Genomic DNA, 7,667 nt, shown 5'->3' with positions numbered 1-7,667 from the left:
CGTGGAAGCTGTCATGCCAATGGAGTATATTGTACCTAGTCTGCACATAGTAGCGCTCACAGGTATGACAAACCGCGAAGCCCTGGAAGAGAGGCTCGCGCAGTTGGAAGAACTTGAGGAGGAACGGTTCCTGGCTGGCTTTCATCAGCAGGTACAAAAGAAACGCGAGAAGTCCTGGCACGATTGCCATATTAAGTTGTGCACCTTCAAGGTACATGATTTAGTGTTGTTGTATGACAGCAAGTTTGATAAATTCCCGGGAAAGTTCAGAATGCATTGGCTAGGACCATACATTGTTAAGGAGGTTACAGACGGAGGCACGGTACAACTAGTCAAGCTAAATGTAGAGCCTTTCCCGAGAAAAGTGAATGGCAGCCGATTGAAGCACTACATGGGTGGCCCGGCTATCTGACTAGCTAGCAGAAGCACAGTCTTCACGCTCCAAGGATCCGGACGAAGGCGCAGGACTATAAACAAATGCAGGGAACACAGGCACAAGTGCAAGGAAGTAGTTCCGACACTGTGATCTCAGAACAACGTGTACAAGAGATCCAACAGGCAGCTGCTCAGTGCACTGCCAACCTTGCAGTAGTTCAAACAGAGTTGGAGGGACTCCGCGCAAATATCTCCGCACCGACAGAGTGACTCAAGGGCGAGTCACGATGTTTGTGTTGGGGGCCTTTTGGGCATGGAATCCCCCCAAGGCATGTTTTGGGGCTTAAAGCCCAAGTTTTGACCAAGTCTTTTGTAAAAGCTCCGCAAATTATGGGCGCGGAGCATGAAGTTATAATAGAGTCATAGGGTTGTCCACCCTCATTTTTGTAATGTAATGTCGGCTTGATAGACCTACCCATGGTCCGTGGACCATGGGATTGTATAAATAGAGTGAGGCTCTAAGTGTATAGATAATGAATAGAATGGAAGCATGATGAGTCTAAGTGATTGAGTCGAAGTGTAAAGTGTGTCTTTGGGTCGTAGAGTAGGAGAAGGCTCTGCAGCTAAGTGCGCAGAGGCCTAGTAGTCCGCAACTGAGTGCGCAAGGCAGGTCAAGTCTGTAATCATTGGAAGAACTAATAAAGAGAAGTTTACCATATTACTGTGTATCTTTCCCTGTTTTAATGTATGATTGGGTTTAAATTGCAAGTGTACTATTTATTTTACTACGCGAACTCTTATGAATGTATGGTATAAATAAATATAACCAAATGCTTCTATTTACGCGAAGATACTTAACTGGTATAGGAAGATAAGTAAGCTCTTGGGTATGACTTAGGGGAATAGTGCAGAGTGCTGCTCCAGTAGCGCGGAAGCCCCACATCCCTTGTTTATGGTTGCGTGAAGGCAAGTGATCCAGGTGGATGTTGGTGGCCACCCACCTATCCCACTTGGACCCCCACAGCTGTCTCTTTCAGTTTTTCAGTTTCCGTAATTGTAGCACAATTTACTATTTTTAGCAGTTTTTCAGGTCCTGAACTTCCAGAGTCGATTTGAGGCCCTAAACGACGTATTTTAGGAAATCTGGGAGCAAAATGGACCCATATTGCTCTTCCCAGAGTTTTAGTGCTCAGATAGATCTTTCTAACGAGCTATTGTACGTGTCAAACGAAGATCGAGTGCCAAAGTTACGACCCCGGGAAGTTGATGTACCAACTTACCCAAAACAGGGCCCACAATTTGGCGTTTCATCTTCTAGGGTTAGGTTTTGGGATGTTAAGGGTTTTCCATTGTTTCTCAACAATAAATAGGCCTTCGAGCCTCATTGTAACATAGTTCAGAGGCATGTAGCCGCCACATCTCTTCTCAGAGATAAGCTACCATCACCCTAGGTGGTTTATTTCCATTTCTGTTTGTAAGCATATTTCAGTATTTTACATTAATGAAATGAAGTATTATTTCCGCTGCATCTTTGTGTATATGGGGTTATCTCTGTATTTTGTTGTGTTCCTGTTTAAATCCAAACCAGTGGTATCAGAGTGGTTTGTTTTTTTCTCTGTTTTTCTTTGCATGTCCCCAACGAGGTCAAGATATAAGGAGTTAGGGCTTGAACTAGTTGAACCTTTGCAAGACCAGCCTCGCAAATCCCGACGGCCTCCCATGGTGGATGAAAAGAAAGATGAGGGGGTAGGAGATCCTATCAAAATCTTGCTCGAAGAAGCCCTCGAGCGACAAAGGAACGCGATGATGGACAACTTTGCCCAGATCCTTCAGCGGCTACTGTAGAGCCTCTAACTTGCACCTAATTATCTATCATTACCTACAGCTTTTCCTCACTTATCCCTCTCTTTTGCCCTATTTTCCTCATAAACCTATCCAGATCATTACAATTGATGTCTTTAAGCATGATTGGTTAACTTTGCTAATGTTTGACTGTTTGTCTAGAGTTTTGACATATGCATAGAGATTCCGCAACTGTCTGGCAATTCCGCAGCCATTCAGCAATTCCGCAGCTATCTAGTCATTCCGCAGCCTTTTCATTGATCTCTATGTTCCACGTGTCATTTTGAAAAACGAATCACATGGGCACGTGGGAATGAAGGTGTTAAAGGTTCCTATGCTATTGGTTCGGTCAGCAACGCCACGCACACCTCCGGTCAACGTGGATCAAACTTCGGTCAACAAAGCCAGCTCAAACGGTGTTGCGTGAGCTGATAGGTCACGTCATTCCAGATGGTGATTCCTCCACGGTATGCAGGTTATGGGAGACAGGATCCAACCTTGGATTCAACCTCCATGACGACCGTACCCTCCAGATAACACACGGACCTGTTTACGTGTTGCTGTACCATTTAATTAGCATGACTGTCAGTTAATTTCTGGTTTCATGTTTTACGCAGTAGGCAGTTGTTCATACGCCTATAAAATCCAGCGTCTGCGCACGCTTAAGGATTAGTTTTTAGTTGCTTTGTTTATGTAATTGCTACAATTTTAGTGTGTACAGAAACTCTGTTTTGAAGCTGCTGTTTCAGCACTTTTTACTATAATTTCTGCATATGAGTTAATAGAAGACTGTGCTGTTTTGACTCCTTCAAGTAGCTGAACTTTCCTTGGGTTTTGTGGATGGAGGGCCCCCATTCATAACAGCCTTTGTACAGTAAATTTACCTTTATGTTCTTGCCATTTCCTTCTTTTGAATTCAGCAATTTTCCTTTTCTTTAATACATGTACAGTTTTGATTTACTTTCACTGTCATCTTATTTCCAGCATTTACTTTAACTGATCAGGATTGTTTTCTGCAGGTGTTAGCCCGGGATTGTGTGTCTTTGTTGTATTTGCTTTATCTCTAATGGTATTTTTAGTTGTCATATTCATAGTTGCTGCCTTTACTCTGTTTTTCTAGCTTGATTTCTAGTTTAGTTTCTCAAGTTGTATGCTAACATATTGATGGTCTCCTTATCATAAGTTGTTCATCTTTAAGAGATCAGAATACTAATAAATCACAGCTTGCTTTGAGTAGTTTTTGACTTATATCACTAACTCTTTCTTCACTTGTTACACATTACAATGAATGTTGGAAGAAGAATGTTGGAGAGAGGCAAAGTGGTGTTATAATTTGTCATCTTAGAGCTTGATTACTTTTTAGACTTATATCTAACTACTTCTTAATCGTGTTTCACATAGTACTATATGTTGGAAGCAGAGTGTTAGGAAGAGATGAACATTATAATTGGTCTTTAAAGTGGTTTTTCTTACCTTTTTATTGCAGCAGCATGAGTAGTGACTAGTGCCATTAGAAAGTGGTTTTTATGCTTTGCTTTCAGTTTCATTTCAAGTTATTTCTTTCAAGATCTTTCTTTGCAAGTTTAGAAGGTAGTTAGAAACCACCAGTTACACACACTCACTCATTTAGAAACCACCATACACACACAAATCACTCATTTGTTTATAAAATCATCACTCTATCTTAGGAAGTTAAATTGACCACAACACCCCCAAACGACAAAAAGATCTAAGAGGTTACTTAAGTATATACTATACACCTTCACTTCATCAGCTTACGAGCCCCGGGTTGACAATTTATGATAGCAATTTAGACAACACTAAATTGACTAAACAGCTACCTAGAGGCGACGCATCGGCTTCCAAAAGCTACTCTGGAAACGCCACACCCTTTAAGGTACAACTTAATTTTGAAATCCCCATATTCGAGGGTCAAACAGACACAGATGTTGTAGATGAATGGTTAAATCTGCTAGATGGGTATTTTTCTGTTCATGAATTTTCGAGTCGAGAAAAGATTGTTTTCGCTCTTCTCAAAGCAGCCCCCCACATCAAGGACTGGTGGGAAACCTACTGCGAGCAGAAGAATGAAAGTACGAGCTCACTATTTTCAGCTGCATACACTTGGGATCCATTACGAGATGCCGTCAAGGAGCAGTACTACCCTGTCAAAAGCTATGAGGACAAATACATCAAATGGACCACACTACGATAGGGAAGGGACCAAGATGTGCCGGAGTTCACAAACATTTTTCATACCCTTCGCACACAGTTGGGTATCAAGGACTCTGAGCTACATTTGGTACTCAAATACCGTGGCTGCCTACATAGATACATCCAGGAAGAGATGGAGTTCCTGAACATCTCCTCTCTCGGCACGACATACCAATATGCTGTCAAGATCGAGCAGAAGTTTAAACAGAAGAAGCGAGACTTTAGATCTGCGAATCCAAAGACCAAAGGACAAAGCCAAGGCGGGGTGACCCAAGGTAACTCATCAAAGCCACAAGAAAATAACAACACCACAAAGTCGAAGAAGGAAACAGGAAAGTGGTGTGAGTTCCACAAGAGTCCCACTCATAACACAAGTGAGTGTCGGACCAAGCAGTCGCTAGTGGCCGAGTTGAAGGCTTCAGAATCAGATGCATGTTCCAACCCTGAGTCAGAACCCGACAAGGGGAATGGCAAAGGGAAGCAGATCATTGATGCAGAGCCCAACGTCACTATTGCCACCACCAAGATCCAGAAGAATAAGCCCGAAGACCCAGAGGAGGGGGAGCGTCTTTTCCACTCACAGATGTGGGTGAAGGGTTCGCCGCTGCAATTCATTATCGACAGTGGCAGCCAAAAGAACCTCATTTCAGCAGAGGTCGTGAAGCGGTTGGGCCTACCTACTACAACACACCCTTAGCCGTATAGTATCAGGTGGCTTCATGAAGGACAAGATCTCAAAGTTCGCCAGTAGTGTTGCCTTCCCTACAACATCAAGCCTTCCACAGACAAGGTATTGTTTGATGTTACACCTCTAGATGTTTGTGATGTATTATTAGGCCAGCCATACTTGTGGAGGTGACATGCTGTGTATGAGTCAAGGCCTTTGTTGTCATTATTTCTTTGGGTAATTCATTATACAGGATACCGGAGGTAGCCCCACCTACCACCACCTCTTTGGTCACTGTCAATAAAGGCAGCAAGCTCATCTCCCAGACTAGGAAATTCATTTTCTGTCTGGTTCGCTCCCAAAGTAAGGGGAAGATCATCACCACATCCATGACCCTCGCGAAGGGTTCCTCCATGCAACAGTAGCAGCAGAGTGATATGGTCATGAAAGAACACAGGAACAACTTCTCCTCACCCACAAAGGAACCACACAAGTTTCAGGTGGGCGACAAAGCTTGGTTACATATGTAGAAAGAACGCCTTATAAGAGCCCATCAGAAGTTCCAACCACACCAACAGGGTCCTTACAACATTACCAAGGCTATAGGAAACAATGCTTTGGAGCACAACATTCCTCCATTCCTTCGCTTCCACCAAGTGTTCAATGTGGACTGTCGTCGACCATGCTTCTCACCATTACTGGACACATCAGAGATTGTAGAACAGCTCACCCAAGAACAAGTTCAGCAGATGGAGGAACTCAACGCAATGGGGACCATTGCTTCCTAAAGGGGGAGGAATGATCCAGGTGGATGTTGGTGGCCACCCACCTATCCCACTTGGACCCCCACAACTGTCTCTTTCAGTTTTTCAGTTTTTGTAATTGTAGCACAATTTACTATTTTTAGTAGTTTTTCGGGTCCTGAATTTACGGAGCCGTTTTGAGGCCTTAAACTACATTTTTTGGGAAATCTGGGAGCAACATGGGTCCATGTTGTTCTTCCCAAAGTTGTAGTGTTTAGATAGATCTTTCTAACGAGATATCGTATGCGTCAAACGAAGATCGGGTGCCAAAGTTACGACCCCGGGAAGTTAATGTACCAGCTTACCCAAAACGGGGCCCACAATTTGGTGTTTCATCTTCTAGGGTTAGGTTTTGGGATGTTAAGGGTTTTCCATTGTTTCTCAACAATAAATAGGCCTTCGATCCTCATTGTAACACAATTCAGAGGCATGTAGCCGCCACATCTCTTCTCAGAGATAAGCTACCATCACCCTAGTTGGTTTATTTCCATTTCTGTTTGTAAGCATATTTCAATATTTTACATTAATGAAATGAAGTATTATTTCCTCTGCATCTTTGTGTATATGGTTATCTCTGTATATTTTCTGTTCCTATTTAAATCCAGATCAACAAGTATATTAGGGCGTGAAGGCCTGGGAAGTACACGAAGCAACCTGTGCGTAGGGATGAACAGTTGGACTAGTCAAATCTCTGAGACATCTCAAGGGTACGGAAACCTAGTTCCAACACCCCCCCATACTACATCAGGTGAGACCTCAATCCACGCTCCGTGGACTGTTGCCGAAAGGGACAGTAGTACCAGGATTTGTTTGGCTAATTAACTCTGAACTTGGGTCAGGCCCCAACAAGCCAACACTTCGCGCACTTCCCTGGCTTTCATGCCCTAATGTATTCGCCTTCGCACAACCCTAACTAGGGGCTGTGGGGCTTCCGCACTGCTAGAGCAGCACTCTGTACTATTCCCCTAAGTCACACCTGAGATCTTACTTATATTATGCGTAAATGGATGCCTTATGTTATATTTACTTATACAGCACATTCATACGAGTTCGTGCAACAAATAAATGGTAAACTTGCAATTCATACCCAATAGTACATAAAACAGGAAAAGATACACAGAAATATGCTATAACTTATCTTTATTAATGTTTCCAATGGTTACATACTCGACTTGCCCTGCACACTCATCTACAGGGGTCCGCGCACTCAGCTGCGGACTACTAGGCCTCTGCGCACTCAGCTGTAGAGCCTTCTCCTACTTTACGACCCAAAGACACAACTTACACTTTGACTCAATCAATTCCTTAGACTCATCATGCTTAGATTCGATTAACTATTTTCTATACTTAGAGCCTTCTCCTACATTACAAAAACAAGGGTGAACAACCATATGACTCTATTATGACTTCGCGCTCCGCGCCCACAAATCACAGATTCTTTATAATGGACTTGGTCAAAACTTGGGCTTTAAGCCCCAAAACATGCTTTGGGGGGATTCCACGCCCAACAGAAGACCAAGATTGGACAGAGCTTTGTACATCCATGGCTTTGTTGATGAGGACTAGGCTAGAGATTTGGATTGGAGAGGATCTACAAGTGGGTATGTGTTTAAAGTATTTGGAGGAGTAGTCAGTTGGATGAGAAAGAGGCAGTCTTTAGTGGCACTTTCAACTAGAAAGGTTGAATACATGGAAACCACTCATGCAAGCAAGGAACCAGTTTGGTTGCAAAGATTATGTTCAAGTATGGGGTTGGTACATCAGAT

Source organism: Pinus tabuliformis, chromosome 2_2, assembly GCF_031772625.1.
Source record: "Pinus tabuliformis cultivar Carrire ecotype Pingquan chromosome 2_2, CPIR1, whole genome shotgun sequence".
In the NCBI taxonomy this organism is placed as follows: Eukaryota; Viridiplantae; Streptophyta; class Pinopsida; order Pinales; family Pinaceae; genus Pinus; species Pinus tabuliformis.
This window is presented reverse-complemented; position numbering follows the sequence as displayed.